General features: G+C 31.8%; 1 long non-coding RNA gene across 1 annotated transcript; it reads left to right on the top strand.

The window, feature by feature from the left end:
• The first annotated feature begins 2,768 nt into the window (after positions 1-2,768).
• Positions 2,769-6,127, top strand: LOC110007642 (uncharacterized). Its single transcript, XR_002281685.2, has 2 exons — positions 2,769-2,965; positions 5,584-6,127. It is a non-coding gene; the product is annotated as an uncharacterized LOC110007642 (long non-coding RNA).
• Positions 6,128-19,761: the final 13,634 nt, after the last annotated feature.

The raw sequence follows: 19,761 nt of genomic DNA, 5'->3' as shown, positions 1-19,761 counted from the left end.
ACTTTTCCACATGCCCCTATAGGGCCACAACAATACATCATTAGTTTGAAGTTTCAACGATGATGGTTGGAAAATGGGTCTTACCGAGCATGTTAATAGTTCAAATTGTATGGACTGCCTTCTAACCAGCATCATTTAGAAAAAGTTTATATAATGTTGCAATCTTAAAATGTACAATTAAAGTGTACCTAAAAAATCTATCATAAAAAAGTTGGTTTGATATTAGAAAACTCTCTAATTGATCATCTCAATGTCGAGATGTATGAATATGAAGAGACAAAAAGATTTCGAGCCTCAAAAATAGTATTTCTTACAATACATTATCTGGACATTTTCAAGATTTTCATGTGTTTATAGATATACTTGATTTGAACCATTATTGTAGTTTAAAATTTTACAATTAGAGATCAAAATGGATTCTCAAGCAATCCAAAAAAACTTTTACACCAAAATTACATTCATGATGAAATTTAAAGGTGTGCCTTAATTTATTTGTTTAAGGTTGCGACCTCATGCAAACCACACCATTCAACAGGTGATACGATGGAAATAAATCTATGACCATACTTTCACCATGACTCGTGTCATGGTGTACGGACCGATATGAGGTAGTCATTCTCAAGCCAATATACGAGCTTATAAAGAGTACCAGCTCGAAAAAAAAAAAAGAAAAAAAAAGAAAAGAAAGATGAAAAAATACCGAGAAAACATAAGAACAAATAGTTAAAATGAAAATTAATTTTATTTGATTCTAATAAGATGCATAAAACAAAATCAAAATAAAAAATTACAATAGAAAAGACATTTTTGACAATAAATGGAGGAAAAAATTGTGGAAAAAAAATATAAACTTGAAATTGCAGATCTTTTGTTTTTTATTCAAAGAAAATTGTTAGGTTGGTCTTTTATCAGTATAATAGGAACATTTTGGGACAAATTTGGGCAAGTTTTTGAAAAAATGAGAGGCATATTCAAATTCGGATTGAAGATTTTCAAATTTGGATTAAAAACTATCGAAATTTGAAATTTTAACTTCTTCTATTTTACTTAAAATTCAATAAATTACTATAGGGATCTTTTAGATGACTCCCATAACAATATTTTGATCGATTTTAACGTGCTTTGATTGGGAAAATGAGAGATAATGCAAAAAAAAACGTTTGGGCATTAGGGATCAAATATGGATTTATTTTTGGGATTGTAAACAACAAGACCATTTATTTTTTATGCAAGGTAGTCACAATTTACTTACAATTGTCTGATGTGAAATTTGATAGTTTGGATGTGTCCTAGAGTTCGAGAGAAATTCTTTTGAATTTTGTGCTTGGTCAATAGAACAAATGTACCCACCTAATTTCACATCCAATGATCAAGATTAATTGTGACCACCTTATACAAAAGGTAAATAGTCTCACTCTATACTTTTTTTTTATTTATTTGAAAAAATTGATTCAGTTTGTAAAAAAATTGAGGCTTGGATTTGCGTCAAAGGTTGTAATATATATATATATATATATATATATATATATATATATATATATATATATATATAAGTATATAACCATATTTCTTTTTTTCTACATGAAAAAACAAAAAAAAGAGTACCCAAGCTGACTTGTCCGAATCCAGGCAAGACCCAGTCCTAGTGCCCTCAAGGCTAGAATTGACTTAGTAGTATTTATAAACATGATACATTGGTGTTTAATAATCTAGCCGATGGCTCAATGAAAGTGTAGAATAGGTGGTGTGAATATGTAAATCAACTTTCCATATCCGATAATGTTGCGGATCAAGCAAATCAACAAATATTTCAAAATTTGAAAATGGATAGTCTAAAGAGCCCGATATAAGATGAACTATTTCTAAGACCCAAATCCGTTTTTTTTTCCATAGCTAAATATCCCAAGATTGAGATGATCAACTTAACGGCTTTCCATTATAACACAACCTTGTGATAGATTTTTGAGGGGCACCTTACTTTTACAATATAAAGTATTGGCTTTATATACACATATTGTATGATCTTTCTCTCTCTTGAAAGGAAAATGTTTTGCTAGGGCTGTAACCCTATCAAAATAAGTAAAGCCTCACCTCAAAACTCACATAAATTTGCAGTTCTGATGTTGGAAAATCTTCAAATTGATAAGTTCAACCTTGACCACTATGATTGTGAAAAAAAATAGGTTGGAAGCCTTATAAATGTATATATTTTCATACATTATCAAGACTTCTATTTTCAAGTGTTTATGGATTTGCAAGATCTCATTTTTTGAGTTACAGTTCTTATAAGAAGTGGAGAAAATTAATTTTAGAGCCATCGTAGAAATCTCTTATACTCAAAATGTTTTTGTAGGAGGTTTTAAGGTGAGGCTTTATTTTTCCCATCATTTTTTAAAGGAAAAAGTTTATATAAAGCCAAGGCTCTAAACAATCAAATTAGAGCCCACCTCAAAAGTTTCACTGGAAGATGTTGTTTTGATGCCGAAATATCCGCAAATTGATCATCTCGACATCAAGATGCATGGACATGAAAAAAAAATAGATTTCAAGTTTTGGAAATAGTGCATCTTGTAATGTATTTTTGAATCATCTATTTTCAAGATTTCCAAGTTTTCATAAATCTACTCGATATACAATATTTTTGAAGTTTTACTAGTCATTTGGGTACTTAAAATTCTATTACATGAAAATAGAATATAAAAAAAATATGACATTTCCACTTGCATTATAATAATAAGAAAATGAAAAGATATTAGAGGAGACTTTCCTAAAACTCTCGAAAAAGTGGAAAACTATTACGCGTGTTGACAGGTAATTTTTGAAAAATCTATGGCGCGCATTTCTCTCTGGTAAAAATTCCATGCCGTCTCTCGTAAAAAGCAGGAAGCCCTACCCTCTCTCTCATGCACCTCTCTCTCTCACGTGCGTGTCCATCTTCAAGGTCTCTCTCTGCAGAAATTTACTGGTACTCTCTTTCTCTCCCCCTTAAGTCCTCGTGCATATCTCTCTCTCCGTCCTGCGTGTTGTGCACTATAGTTATGCCCTGCTTCTGTAGTTATGCCCTAATTTTGGGCTTCTCAAGACCCAATGATGCCCTAATTGTCGGGCCAGCCCCCTAATCACCTTCTCTCTAAAAAATCCGAAAACGATTTGATAGATTGTCCGGCCAGCCCCTTACTCACCTTCTCGAACCCAACAATTTTATTTTTACTTTCTAATCTATGTTTTTTCTGCGGTTTTTGGGGGTTTGTGGATTTGCGTAACCTGAGGTTTTTTGTTTTTTTTGTTTTTGTTCTTATGATGGCTTAGCATGGTATTTTATGTTGGTTTGCAGAATTTGTCACTTCAGTAATTTGAAAGTTTAATTCCTTAATTCTGTTTAATTTTTTGTAAGTTTATGGCATGGCAGATTTGGTTGTCTGCTCTATGAATCAAAATCAGTCAAATTTTTTCACAAAATTGATTGATGATTGTTTGCATGGCAGCAAATAAGATCTATCGACCTTAGTATTCTGATGCAACAGAAAGCAGTATTGTTTGTGACCTAAGCTCAGTTTATATATTACATCTTCTATTTTGTGGGGTAAAACTTTGACACCCTTCCTATTTTTTTTCTCTCTAGTGGTGTAGTTAATTTGGGTGGGTAGGTGGTTGGTCTGTGTTTGGGATAATGTATTTACACCTTGTTCTATATTATGTGCGCCTCTATTTTGAGTCTCTCATTTTGTCCTTCATTAACCATAAGTCTTTGCTATCAAAATTTATTGGAAGCTTGATATTCCGCTAATTTTTAGGGCATTTACTTGTCACACTGCTCTCTACTGTGTCACTGAGTACTATTTATTTGGTCTGTCTATTTGAAAGTTCATTGTTAATTGCATCCCATTGTTATGATTCTGATTTCCTAGCGTTCTCTTCCATTTTTTCTGTTATCCTGGTCATGCAAGATTGTTGGATGGTAAAAAATCTATAGGAAGTTTGGCTGCTTAGCATTGCTTTCAGCACTTATTTGCTTAATCCAACCAGTATCTTCCAATGCTAGCTTTGTGCAGTGGCATTGACGTGAACAATACTTTTGAAAGTATTTGTAATTCTTAATCCAAATATGCTATTGCTCTCACTCAAGCTGGCAGATTAAACAAGAAAACAGAGTCTGATCCCTCATAGATCAATATGTTTCACCTAATGGGGAAACTCCTGCTCTGATTTTACGTCATATCATGATTTTATTGGCTTGCTTCGATACCTTACTTTTACTCTCTAACTTTGCATTCATTATGATCTTGAATTACCATATGAGGTGAGTTACCTTATAGACTGACATTCAGCTTAAAGAGTGTTCAACAAAGGCGTGATATGTGATAATCTTCCTCTTTCATGGCAGAGTCCTATTGATGTTTCTGCGCTCTTTCGGTGCTGATTGTTATTCTTTTTCTAATCCTCTCTAGGTTTACCATAGACTATTGTCATGTTATGGGGCATGAGTCAATGTTTGAATTTACTAGAGCAAGAAAGCACAAAATACTGATGCTTGCTCCATCGAATAGAGTATCACATAGTTAAAAAGTATTATAATTTTTGTTTCATTTATTAGGTTGTGCTCCCTGTTGGCATCTTCTTGCTTATGCACTCTCGCATACAATTCCTCCACCTAGCATTGAATCCCTTTGAATCATTAAATAATCAAAGTATCCCTAGTTACATGATTATCAGCTGTCTAATCATGCTTTTGTGGCAAATTTGCCTTATTGCCTAGAGGCTTGAACAAATACCAAGTTACTAACATTGTGGCATATATTTATTTAAAAAATACTAACATTATGCCCTGCAGTAATCCTCAATTATCCCAGGGTAAGTAACAATCAAAACCTCAAGCATGAAGCAAAGATGAAAAATAGCAAGATCACTTGTTGTAGCTAGTAGTACTCTAGATATATTAGGTACTATTTAAGCGACCTATGTGCATAAATCATCCATACCAAAGCGTAATTCAATTGGTAGAAAATACCATAAAACGATAATTAACTCAACTGATGTGGCCTATCGAAATTAGATTAGAATAAGTAAAAGAGTTTACTTTATCTTGAAGAATATTCTTTTAGAGAGAGAAAATATCACTGATACAATGGGGGTTTCATTTAATGAACAACTTATGATGTTCATGCACATTCTAAGCCACAACCTGAAGAATCGAAATATTGGTCATGAGTTTGGTCACTCAGGAAAAACTATCAGTCGACATTTTAAACCAAATGTTTAATGCAGTCATAGGACCTCACAAAGAGTTATTCAAACCACCAGAGTCGAACATGTCACTAGAAATCACTCGTAAGAAGGTGACGTTGTTTCCTTATGGGAGGGCTCTACTGTTGATTATTGTGTTTTGCAATCATCACTCTCTTGTGATGATCCTCTTCATAGTTCCCAATGGTATTTCGACTCTATCTTTGATACTACCTTTGTTCACATAACAATATATTATAATTGATTTTAATCTCAATCAAATATTCATTTTGTAGGAAAATACTATCTTATCGATCTCGGGTACCCTAATAACTAATGATTTCTCGCCTCTTATTGTAGGACTCATTGCCATTTGAATGACTATGATTGCGGTAGATAAAGACCATAGAACTACAATGAGTTATTTAATAAATGACATTTCTCTCTCAGAAATGCTATTGAACGTGCTTTTGGAGTTTTGAAGGCATGTTTCCCTATCTTGAAAGTGATTACTACCTATCTAATCAAAACACAAGTCAAGATACTTGTTGCATTTTGTATTTTACACAATTTCATTACAAGTGAAGACGATGACCTTCCTTATTATGAATATGGAATATCAAGATCAAAACCAGCCACTGTTAGTGGAAGTTCCAGAGTCGGAAGTATTTGAGAGGAGTCAGAGGAAGAGAGATGAGTGGTTTGAGTTCAGAGATGACCTTCCGATGCGGATGTGGTCAGATTATAGGAGTCGTCTTAATTGAAACTCATAATTTTTATTTTTATAATTGAGATGAATTCATGAGAACAGCTTTTATGGGATGTAAACCTGATTTTACTTTATGTTTTTCTGTTAGACATTATGATCCTTTTAAATCTATGAAATTTCTATTTTGCTCACGTATAACTTAGCTTTGTAATTGTATGTTACATTGTTATATTAGATGAATGCATTCCATGTGAATATTTTTTTTTTAATAGTTGATGTGATAGTGATATTTGATAATTCATGTTAGACATGACGAATGAAATTCCAATGGCTCAGTCAAATCCCAAGACAGGGAGGAAACTTAAATGGACTTAAAAAATAGAGATAATTTTGTTGGAGCTACTTGTTGAGCACTGCTTGCTCATTAAGAAGCTCGAATTAGCATTTAAAAATTAGCAATGGAGTGCAATTGTGTGCAATTGACAGAAGTTCAATGCCAGTTTTGGAATGAATTTGAGAAGGGATGCTTTTAAGCAGGGTTTGAAAACTCGTCGAGTCGAGCCGGACTCGCCCGGTTCGACTCGGGAATAGTTTGCAATCGAGCTGGTTCCACGAAAAAATCAGGAATCGCCCATGTCCAGAGAGAACCGGGCGATTCCCAATAGTGAATCGCGAATTTCATTGAAAAAACCTGGGCATTCTAGTAATTTTTGGGTTTACACGTGGCTGCCTCACGGGAGCAACACGTGGCACCTAAAAATCCTCCATACGTGGTAACTCACCTCACATGTCTGCCCCCTCGCTTTTCTACACGCGCAATGCAACATCTATTACACAGAAATTTATAAAGAACAAAACGACGCTCATCCTTCGATGTGGGATAATTCCCACAAAAAATCATTAAAAGAAGACGATTGAATATATATTATTATAGAAGCTAATAAAATCACATTAGGTGACGTGGTGGTGTTGGTTGATATCTTCGATTTTTCGGTGGACGTCTAGAGTTTGAATCCCTTAGCGCGCGTCCTCGTTTATATTTTGTTGTCAAAAAAATAAACAAAGGCAGAAATACTGTTGTAAAAAAATAAAAAAAAAATAAAAATTAAAAGCTTTTCAAGATAAAGATAAAAAAGATAATACAATATTTTTTTATTTTTCTTGTAAAAAAAATACAAAGTAATATAATAAGTATTTCTTGCAAAAAAATAAAACAAAAGGCATAAAAAAATAATATGTACTTTGATAGCATCATTTTTTTTTTTTTCTTGTAAAAAAAATAAAAAGTAATATAACAAGCAAAAAAAAATGAAGTACATCTTCTTCTTTTGTCAAAAAAAAAGAAAAGAAAATCAACAAGTATCATATTTTTCTTGTAAAAAAAAAAAAAAGATAACACAATAAGTATTTCTTGTCCAAAAAATAAAAGGTATTTCTTAATACAACCTAGGAATAAATGGTCTAATTATATTTTTAATTTTTATAACACGATGGTCTTTAATATAAATTTAGTAATATTAATTTAAAGATAGGATTCATACAATGAGGCCATTTAAAATCTCTCTTTCTATTAACAATCTCTTCCACTAATTTATTCTAGAAACCTAAAAAATTTAAGAAAATTGGTACGCATTCTAATAATTTTTACATTGATAACCAAATCTTTTATTTTATTTATTAATTTTTGTATTAAAAATCATGTAGTGTATTATTTTTCTTACAGTTATCAATAATACATTTTAAATTAGATAATATTATAAAATATTTTGGATTTGTTATTATTTATATAATACAATAATTATAAAATATTATTGGTATATAATATTATAGTTAGTTAAGTTGTAATAATTTGGCTTTTTTTAACAGATTAGGGTTTTTCACCAATTCGAGATTTTAGTGGTCAATTTTTCATCGATTTAGTCAACTTTTTATTGTAGTCCATATATGATTTTATATTTAATCCATGATAATTCTATGATTTCTTTTGTGTGATGTAAATTCAAGGGTCAACATAAGTTCATACAGGGAAAGAACATTTCAATATTCATAAATTGATGAAAACAATGAAAGTTAATAATGTAGTATCTCCATTTCTTATTGGATTCTTAAAATTATAATGAATTTTAATAATTTTTTTGAATTTTTTTAAGGCTTAATCTGAGCTATTACTGATCCGGATCGGTTTTTGGGATGCTCGATCCGGGTCACCGATCCGTTTTTTTAACCACCGCTTTTAAGAATAAACTTAGAACGTGATGAAAGAACTACAAAACTGTCAAAAAAATGAAGGACCAAAGTGGCTTTGGATGGAATGAAGAATCACATATGGCCATTATCAATGATTCTTTGTGTGTTTTTGATCTATTTAATTTTTTATTATTTTGAAAAAAATATAAATTAGTTTTTAAGTTAATGCATATTATATTAATCTTGCAATCTAATCAGTTTGCAAAGAATTTAAAAGGGAAGTCTTTTGAATACTGGAAGGAGCTTAGTATAATTGCCGGTAATGATTTTGCCGAGGGTGTTGGTGCCAAGACGACAGTACAACTAAAGAGAGACATTGATGATGATGTTGAGGATTTACAAGAGATGATTGTAGGCTTAGATGATGATGATGGTGTTGAAGAAATAGGTGATGATGAGGACTTCCTAGAGACACCGGTCCAATCTAAGACGAATGGTATGACCACCAATCCATTTAGGAAATCAACATCGGTTATGCCATCGAGGAAGAAAAAAAAAACCATGGTTGATATTGTGGAGTCAATAGATGTAGCCGTGAAAGAAATTGGTGCTGCAATTGTAGATTTGAGAAAACTAACAGCAAACCCACATATACGAGAGGTCTACAGAGCTCTTAAACAGATCAATGGTCTTGTTCGACCTGTCTTCTTGTGAGCCTATAATGAAATGATAGCAAATGTAAATATTAGTGAGGGATTCTTAAAAATGACTGAAGAAGACCGGGTGTTTTGGATTAACTCAAAGTATTTTCAAGAAGGTGATGACATGTAAAGTGGAGTAAAATCGACACTTTTTTTATTTGGGTTCCTCTCGCTCTCTTTATTTGACTGAAATGGTTTTTGGGCTTGTGAATTTTTATTATCCAATTGCTATTCTTACTCTTTAACACACACACATACATTATTTCTTTCTCTTTTGGTGGATGATGATGAACTTCTCTATCAGTTTCTATATCTATGATAACATTAGTAGATCTTCTTGGAACAATGACAATTTTATTTCACGTTTTCATTCTCTCTTTAAAATGATGATGATTAATATCAATATTTTGCACTCTCTTTATTGTTGGAATGGTGATTATTACTACTTTTTTTTCTCTCTCTCTCTCTATCTCTCTAGAATGGTGATGATATTATTATTAAAAAATCTTTTTGAAATGGTGTGATGATGAATTTAATTCCGCATTTCAGTGGAATTTTGTGACAAAAAAAAAAAGAAATGATAGTTTATAGGCAAGTGCTGGTAAAATATTGGTAATGCATTTCCCAAGTTTCTTTCAGACACAGCCAAACACTAGCAATGTATTTCTCAGGTTGCATCAAAATACTACTCAAACAGTAACAATCCATTTGCAGGTAATGTATTACGCTAGTAATATGTTTCGCAGACAATATATTTCCAAGTCTCAAAACCACCTCTTAAATTTTATAATTAAAGATGAAAATATATTATAAGGTTATCACAAAAATTTCCAGTATTGAAACCATATTTCTCGATACTATTTAAAGATGCGCTTTATTTGATTGTTTAGAACCTCGTCCCTATACAAACCGCACCGTTTCGGAAAAGTTATGATCGATCCCTCTCAAGGACACTGAGCACACTAGTAGTGGCCACTTTGATATGTCACCGTCTTTAAACTTCTATAATCCCCACAAAGAGGAAAGTGTAGCTAGAAGCACATGGTCTTTTCTTGAATTTAATAAAAACAAAAAAAAACAGGATCTCGAAGAAGACAACCACACGAGCTCCATGTAAGTGCTGGATGGCTAAATGATGCTTCCCGACACTAGACCAGCATATACTATCCTACTCCATAGTACCACAGGATGAGACATTGGACCCCATCTGAACAAAATACTCTAATGGAATATATGCCACCTTAAAATGGCCTATAATCATAATATAAATCCAAAGGTTTTCGATAATCATAATATACGCCATCTTATTTACTCCCGCAGGGGTATCATTTACATTTACTACTCGAATACTCTAAAAGGAGTATTTTTAAGTCTCCAATTTTTGGGATATGGTATGTCACCTCCTCAACTATAGCAACCAACCCGTGGGAGTATGTATAGCAGGCTCATGCTGGGGAGATTTTTTTTATATGAAAGTTTGGGATCGATCTAAGTATCACTATACGATAATTTTTTTTTAAAAAAAAATAGATTTTGAGTTCTTGAACATTTAGATCTTCCCCTCAAAAAATTGGGCCGTTACTGTTCAATATTGGGATGTCATTATTTTTTTGGCACATAGAGGGTGCAGGTGAATTTTCTTCTCCTTTTGAGGTTAGTCACCAGGTTCTAGAGATTACATATCCAAAATTTGGGATTCAAATATTCCACGTGTGGATTTTTCCCGAGGGAGCAAATGGACAGTATGCTCCCGGGAGCATGAAATCTTGTATTAGAGAAAAGATACACACTGTATTTTTGTCTAAAGAATGATACCCTAGGACAAGCAGAGGCATCACAAATTTTGGATGGTTATATCAAAGTATTTCAATTTGAGAGGTCAAATCCATTAGTTTTAACAATATTTCAAATTTTAGATCGGTGGGCTGGATTGTCCACTCTGAATATCTGTGTCAGATCATTGGATTAGTAATCTAGATCGATCCAAATTGATAATTTAGAAAAAAATAAAAATAAAATAAAAAATAACAATAGGGGTTTATGGGGTGTAGATTTGTTAAGAAGGACCTTAGAAAACAACATATTTGTTTTTTTTTTAAAAAAAAAAAGGAAAAAAAAAGAAGAGGAAACATGGGGTTTTAGACAAGGGCATGGTTTCTATGAGTCCATGTAGAAATGAGTCACCTCTTATAAATCTATGTTTCAAATGGATTTTTGGATCTAGTTTTTAAGGACATGTAATCTCTAATATGGAGATCATCAATATAAAAGAATAAATAAATTTTAAACATTAAAAATAAAAAATCCATGAAGAAAAAATTTGGTCCGTTAGTTTCAATTATTTTAAAATAGACCACCTATTTGCATCCATCTTTAAGATGGATGCTTTATACCTCTGGACCGCAATTATAAAAATGCGGTCCCCGCCGCATGAATCAATTTTCTTTTAGAAAAAGGTAGAGAGGGGAACGGACCTGCGCGATGCCTTTTTTCTGGAAATGTTTCAATCTGGCCAATCGTGGTCTAGAATAGCAAATTCCCGATTTGGAATGCAAGGCTTAAACCCTAGTTTTTAGTACTCATTTGGTATTTGTACTGTAGATTTAAATATATGCATATATAAAAAAAATCCTCCTAAGCGGATGCTTTGAAGTGTGCTACCTTGGGAGTACACATTCCAAGAGCTAAACATAAGTGGCTCTCTTTTGGGTAAATAAAAGGTCACATATAGTATAGTCCCCCTAGAGCACAGTTCAATTAAAATTTTTGGGAATCACAAGATTACTATTCTCAAAGGGAAAAAAATTGAAAATTGAGTATTCTTAGATCTCATCCTCTAAAAATTGAACTGTCTCCATTTGATCTTGAGAGACTATTTTTCAATTGCTTGGAGGGAGCAAGAATTGTTTATTTATTTATTGAGGTTAATATATGGGTTGAAGAGGTTATATCCCGAACATTTGAGGTCCTAAAACTGACCCGTGGCCTGGTTTTACCTGAAGGAGTAAATAAATAGTGTACTCCAAAGGGAGTGTAATTTTTTCTTTTTTTCTAATACACTACCGACAACATAACGACCAGTATATGATGCTCTTGTAGTAGCATGCTGTACAATAACTCCCTCAAGCAAAGTAGTTCCTTGGAAATTTTTTAAGGAAAAGTTTACATAGAGCTAAGGCTCTAAACAATGAAAGTGGAGCCTACCACATAAATTTCACTAGAAGAAGTTGTTTTGATGTCCAAATATCTTCAAATTGATCATCTCGACATCAATGTGTACCGACAAGAGAAAAAAGTGTATTTCAAGTTTTAGAAATAGTGTATTTTGTAATGCATTTTGGGACCGTCAATTTTAAAGATTGTCAACTTTTCATAGATATGTCGATCTACACTATTTTTGAAGCTTTAAACTTTATAAATAAAGATGAAAATATGTTTCAACGCTATCAAAAAGTTTTCAGTATTGAAACCACATTTCTCGACACTATTTGATGGTAGCCTCCAATTTTATTGTTTAGAGCCTAGGCTCTATACAAACCGCACTAATTTTTTAATTGAAAATTTTGGGATCCAATTAAGTATCATTAGATGATTATTTTTAGAGAAAAAATTTTAGATTTTGCATTCCTGAGCATATAGATATTTTCCTTCAAAAATTAGAAGTTTTTATGCAATCTTGGGATGTCCATTTTTTAGGCATGTAAAGACTGAGAGAGATTTTTTTTTGATCTTTTTCTTTTTTGAGATAGATTGCTGGGTTCTATAAATTGTATGTCCAAACTTTTGGGAAAAATGTTTTTATATTTTCCTTGCAGCATAGAAGATCTATGCTTCCCCTACCATCCACGTCCAATTTTGTTCAAGAGAGCTATTCACCGTTTGATCTTAGATCCGATGTCTCAAAGTATTTTAGTTTTAGTTTTTTATACAAATTGTATGAATTTGAAATGTGGTACGTGCCATCTTCTCATTACGGTGCACCTATAAAAATATTAAAAATAATTTTTTGATAAAATATAATAATTAAAATACCCTTTGAACCTTTTAGAGGCATTTTGGTCATTTTTTTATTGAAAATATTTGTTTTATATTTTTCGATAGTGCGAATTTAATAGAGTGTTTGACGTATAAAATTTGGTGTCAAAATAGTTTATAAGAAAAAAATTAAAAATAAAAAAATGTAAAGATGTGACATTGTGATTGAGACAATCTTAGCGCTCCAATCAGAATGGACGGTTGGCTAAAGGGAAGTATATAAGTTTGATGTTATGCGGAAACATATAAAGCTATTCCATGTTACTTTTGGAATACCAAAAAGTTTTGTTGTAATTCCCTGAATTTTGAATAAATTCTAACCTTGGGAAATGCATAACAATCACGGCATAAGGCATTTTAAAATTAAAACATAAGACATTTTTAGGTGAACGTGGCTAGATAAACACATCTCAGGCCATCAAAAAATAATTCCAGGCAACATCATTATAACACTTCAAATCAAGACATATAAGTACTTGAAAACTGATGGGACCCAAGAAAGTAGAATAAATTAAATCATCGTATAAAGTGGCCCTCTACTTTGTAGAATGATCTTAATAAAAATAAATAAATAAATAATTTAGGAGGGCCAAAAGCCCTAGAAAAAATAAAATCATTAAAAAAGTAAAAACTATAATAAGGGTATTAAAATTAAATTAAAGCAATCTTAAATAGGATTAAGTAATTAAAAAGTTAATCATTAAACATAAATGAGTAACGGAAAAATTGATTATCAATCAGGATCGAGAAATTCGATCATCAAATACGAGGCACTTGGATGAGCCAACAAAAATTAGCAGCGGATCAACAAATACAATTGGACCTTAGATTCAAAGTTGAGATTAGTAATATCCGAAACAGATCAGAGAGTCGAATCATGACTCGACAGAGATACAGATCAGAGAGTCGAAACACGACTCGGCAGAGATACAGATCAGAGAGTCGAAACACGACTCGATGGTTGTTTTGCAGATGGTGCAAATCAACCGTTTTCAGAAGGCTATTTTCAGATGTGGATTTAGAGGCGGGTTTCAGATCCAGCTCACTAAGGGCCTGACATTAGAGGGAAGCATGGCAGTAATGGTTTATCGAAAGTATTGGGCAATGGGCGATGACTTACATATCACATAGATCAGATTTTTTCATCAAGTTTTATTGCAAGGCATCTCAATTTTCAGAAGCCATATAAAAAACTCTCATACGTGATCAAGAACCTGGATTTGATATCAAAACTCTGATACAAAATTTTTTTCTTATTATTATTTTTTTTGGTAACAAGATCTATAAATACAGAGACAATGAATCGAGAAATTTTCAATGTATTGTGAGAGAGATCAATTAGCAAGGAAGGGTAATGCAGGGACGTGAGTTTTAAGATCGAATGTACCAAAACGGTGCAAAACCCATTGTTAATAGGAAGCAAAAAAAAGTGCAAAAATAGGTGCAAACAATTGGACGTAAAAAAAGACGAAAACGTTTGTTCCTTTAATGGGTTTCAAGAGGTGTTCCTTTAATGGGTTTAAATGGGTTCAAATAGGTGTAAATAGGTGCAAGCAAAAAAAAAAAACGTAGAGAGAGAGTAGCCAGAATAAGGCAAAAGAAGGCTAGGTGAAGAAAAACAAGGGGAGCCAAAAAAAAAGATGAACTGAAAACAAGAAAATAACAACGGCCACATCTAATTTCTCGTGAAAGAACTTAGACGATGCAAAACAGTAAAATTATGCGGCAATGGAGAAAAAGACAAATTCAAAAATGATCTTACAAAAAAACGTTGAAATGTAAGGAGACGAAGGCACTATTGAAAACGATTGTGATATATTAAAAAAAAATCAAGGGATTTTTTTCACTGATAGATACCTTTGTCAAAGAGACAAAAGAGACCCAAATTTACTAAGAACCTTGTTTTAATACTATGTGAGAAACTGTATTTTTGTATATTTGGGCTTAACTAATGCCATGTGAGAAATTATATTTCTGTATATTTGGGCTTTAAGCCCTTATGAAAGATGTATTTCATAGCTTATGAAAGATGTGACTAAGAGCTTCAATTTATAGGATTACAAAACTGTGTACTACTAAAAAAAGTAATATATGTAATGAACCATCTCCAAATATGGGTACACATAAAAAGAAAGAAAATTTATACCAAAAAAAAGTGCAGATTTCTATAATTTCCACATATATAAGGACCCTTTTTATTCTTTCGACATGTGCCCACCCCTAAACTTTGGCTTAATATTGTAATATTGATAAAGATTTAAGGGTCCAACATCCGTAGATATCATAGCCATAATGTAACTTTGTTCGCGAAGTGTTCATGGGCACTTGCAGGGTTTTAAAATTGGGAATGAAATTCTTGTGTACCAATTTCAAGTCAAGGAATTTTAGCAGGGTGATTCTTGAGTTGGATCGTCGTACATATAGAAAATGAAGAATCAGGGGAGCCAATTTTTGGAGTTCCTCAAACCAGAATTGCTCCGCTGCAAATTGGGAGTAGACACAGGTATTTTGAGTAAGCTTAAGCGAATTTTAAAACCTGTCTCTAGTGTTGTAGGTGTTCTAGTGAGATTTCAATCTTGATGGCTATGAACATTCCTTTCCACTAATGGAGGTTGGGTTACTCTTTTAGGGCCTGTTTCCATGACAACTAATTTAATATGAAATAGATTATCTTATCTAGAATTAGTATACACTTGACAATGTTATTTGGTTAGCTGTTTGATAAGTATCTTGTATTATATATAATCTTATTTAATAAATTTTTTGGTGATTTCTGACAAAATAAAAAATAAAAAAACATGTGATTTTGAGCATCATGAACAAAGTAAAAACAGCTTTGCAAAAAAAAAATTTGTTATGTAAGACAAAAGATTTTATGCTCGTTAGGGAGCATACTTCCATTTAGTCCCCCTGGCAAAACCCAATTCAAGATTATTTTTAGGCTCCAAATTTTGGGGCTTTCACCTCTTCAACCCATATGCTCTACTCAATAAAACTATTCTAAAGTGTCTTCTCTATCGGCTTGAAAAAATAATGCTTCAAGATTAAATAGAACTATCCAATTTTTGAAGGGTGAGATCTAAGTATTATAAAACTCAAAAATCAATTTATTCTTTTGAATATAAACATCTAATTTTAAGTTGTTCTTGAAATTTTTGGATAAAAGAATTCCCAAATTAGCCATATGCTCCACGGAGTAAGTATACAATATGTTCATGCTGCCTGTATGATCTATTTGTGAAACTACCTATAAGTTTATCCCACACATAACTTTATGATGTACACTATAATGCATTATCAGGATTAACTTTATTACAATAGTAAATGATCTATGATGGCGAGTACTTTCAAACAGACCCTTAATACACAGATCATACGGGGCAATGTGGAACTATTTTTTGTTTTCCTTTGTGAAGTTTACAGCCTCCATCCACAAGCACCTATTAAACTACTTGTGCACCAGCACATAATCTGTAGGGTAAATGACTCAAATATGCATGGCAATAAGCTGCGTTGCCCGTCACTCCTCTCCCCGAACCCCCCCAACCCCAAATCTGCCCTAGGTCATAAAATGTGGCTAGCGGGCCAAGCCATTATGGCCTGAGGGTCGGGCCGGGCTTGTGCCAGAGCTGGCTCGGCTCAACCCTCTTTTCCTTTTTATTCTATCTAGCCTTGCCCGAATAGCCCGAGCTCTAATAGGGTTTGGGCCAGGGCCAAGGCTTCTTGGCACAACCTTGGGGTCAAAACTAGGTTAGGGCTAGGGATGGCCTACCCCAGACCTATTAGGCCCAAGCTAATGTTTGAACATACTCTCAATTCACTATGATGAACAATACCCAAAAAAATAAATCATAAAATTAAAAAATGCACTACTGAAATTACTATTTTAAACCCAATGGACATGGGGTCCTCGGTTTTATGGTATGATTAGATTTAGGCCTTAGAGGAACTATTTTTCAATTCGGATTTTTCTAGATGGTTTTATAGACATTAGACGATGATGATGATCATCATAGCCATATCTCAACCATTTGGGATGGGCAGATATTAGATGATCAATTCTAAAAAAAAAGAAAAAAAAAAAAAGATTTTGAGTTCTTAAAGGCCTATATCTTAATATTCACCGACTGAAAGATTTGGATTCATTGTTAGATAGTGACTTAGCTTCACATTTTCTAGGGTATAAATTAAATTTTTTCTTTTCAGTATTGCTTTTTGGGATGAAGAGAGTGCGAACACAAAATTTGGAATCATTCAAATGCTACAGTCACGGTTTCTTAAAAGAGTTTGTCCCATTATATTATAATGTAATAGTGGCATGAGATCACTCGCCGTTTAAATTATGCCACATATTTGAATCAAGTCCTATGTAATACAGCTGGATGCATTTATGATTACGTACAATAGAGTAGAGAAATATATATGTTCTCGTAGAAGACCCATTTAAAAATTTGTAAAAAAATTGGTATTAAAAAGTAGGACAAAAATTAATCTTGAAGCATAGTAAATGAATAAGAGAATATAAGTTAGGAAACTTTGGTATTCTACTACCGTTATTTAGAAAAAAAAACATAATTTTTATGAAGACATTAAGAATTCTTTATAAGAAAATTGGTAATTTTCAAGGGAATAATGTCGTAAATTAAAAAGGGAAAGGTTTCTATGCTTCTCCTACCACATAGAAGTTCTATCCTCTCCCTACCATCCAGCTATCCAATTTTGATCAAGATAACCACTCATCGTTTGATCTTAGATCCGATGTCTCAAAGTATTTTATTTTTAGTTTTTTTTTATACAGATTGTATGAATATAAAATTTGGTATGTGGCATCTTTTTATTGGGGCTCACCTATAAAAAATATTAAAAATAATTTTTCAATAAAATATAATGACCAAAATACTTTTTGAAACTTTCAGAGATATTTTCATCAATTTACTTTATTGAAAATAATATTTTTTATATTATTCGCTAGTGTGAGTTTAATAGAAGATTGGACGTCCAAAATTTGGTGTCAAAATAGTTTATAGAAATTTTACTTAAAAAAAATAGTGTAGAGGCGTGATATTGTGATTGCGGCAATCTTAATCCTCCATTCAGAATGGATGGTTGGATAATGGAGATGATAGAACTTCTATACTGTAGGAGAAGCACCATTCAGAATGGATGGTTGGATAAAAGAGATGATATAATTTCTATGTTGCAGGAGAAACATAAAAAGCTTGCCCAATTAGAAATACACCTTGTAAATTGTAATAGTGTATAAGAAATTTTTTTATGCCCTTTTTAAAGTAGGACATGGTTTCTATGCGGCCAGCTGGCATACTGTATAAATGTTAGCTTGGCAATAAATATATATTTTTAATATAATTTGATTCTAATTTTTAGAGAATATATAATCTTTAACATAAAGATCATGAATATGAAAAAAAAAATTTATAAACTAAAAATAATATTTATATTAAAAAAACATTTGGACCATTAATTACACATGTTTTCAAATGGACCACCTATTTGCATCCATCTTTAAGATGGATGCTTTATACCTTTGGACGGCATATTGCATGAAACAATTTTCCATTGCTTGTTTGGATCCCTGAATTTTTCAATCACGGGAAAAGTCAATCCTGCAATTGAGCTTTTCTAGAATTGACATTTCATTGATCATGGTATATGTTGTTTTTGGATTGTATTTGGTAGAAATCAAGAAAAGGCAAATTCTCTGTTTGGGTTGCTTGAAATATCTTTTTTTTGAAAATGCAAACTCTAAAAAAATTTGAGATAGTTTCTCTATCAAAAATTTTATATGGTTTTTCCCTAAAATTTTAATACACTCTCTTTCAAAAAATACTTTTTTTTATATAGTTTCTCTCTCTAAAAATTTTAGATACTTTATATCTCTAAAATTTGAGATAGTTGATCTCTCTAAAATTTTGAGATACTCTCTCTAAAAATTTAAATTTTAGATAATTTCTCTCTGTAAAATTTGAGATAGTTTCTCTCTCAAAAATTTGATATAGTTTCTCTCTCTAAATAATTCCAAGTAATTTATCTCTCTAAAATATAGGATAGTTTCTCTCTCTAAAAATTTAAAATTCTTTCTTAATTTAAAACTTAAAATTTGAGATTGTTTCTTTCTAAATTTTTGGAATAGTTTCTCTCTCTTAAAAAAGTTAGGTACTTTCTCACTCTATAATTTGATATAGTTGCTTTCTCTAAAATTTTAAAAAACTCTCTCTCTTTCGAAAACTTTAATTTTGAGTTAATTTCTCTCTCTAAAAGTTTTAGGTAGTTTTTTTCTTTAAAATTTTAATATACTTTTTCTCTCTCTATAATTTAAAATTTGAGATAGTTTCTTTATCTAAATTTTTGAAATAGTTTCTATATCTAAAAATTTCATTTATTTTCTCTATCTAAAATTTGATATAGTTTCTCTCTCCCGTTTTAAAATATTTTCTCTCTAAAACTTAAAATTTGAGTTTCTCTCTCTAAAAATTTTGAGATACTTCCTCTCTCTAAACAATTTTGATACTCTCTCTAAAATTTCTTATACTTTCTCTCTCTAAAATTTTGAGATACTTTCTCTTGCTAAAACTTAAAATTTGAGATAATTTCTCTCTATAAAAATTTTGAGATAGTTTTTCTCTCTAAACAATTTCAGATAGTTTATCTCTCTACAATATAATATAGTTTTTTCTCAAAAAAATTAAGATCATTTGTCGATCTAAAATTTAAAATTTGAGATAGTTTCCTTCTAATAATTTTGAGATAGTTTCTCTCTCTAAGAAATTTTAGGTATTTCTCACTCTAAAATTTTCTATAGTTACTTTCTCTAAAATTTAAGATGCTTTATCTTTCTAAAACTTTAATTTTGAGTTAGTTTCTCTCTCTAAAATTTTAATATATTTT

The sequence above is a fragment of the Amborella trichopoda genome, chromosome 6, assembly GCF_054954075.1.
Source record: "Amborella trichopoda isolate Santa Cruz 75 chromosome 6, AtrichopodaSantaCruz75HAP2 v2.0, whole genome shotgun sequence".
Classification (NCBI taxonomy): Eukaryota; Viridiplantae; Streptophyta; class Magnoliopsida; order Amborellales; family Amborellaceae; genus Amborella; species Amborella trichopoda.
This window is presented reverse-complemented; position numbering and strand designations above follow the sequence as displayed.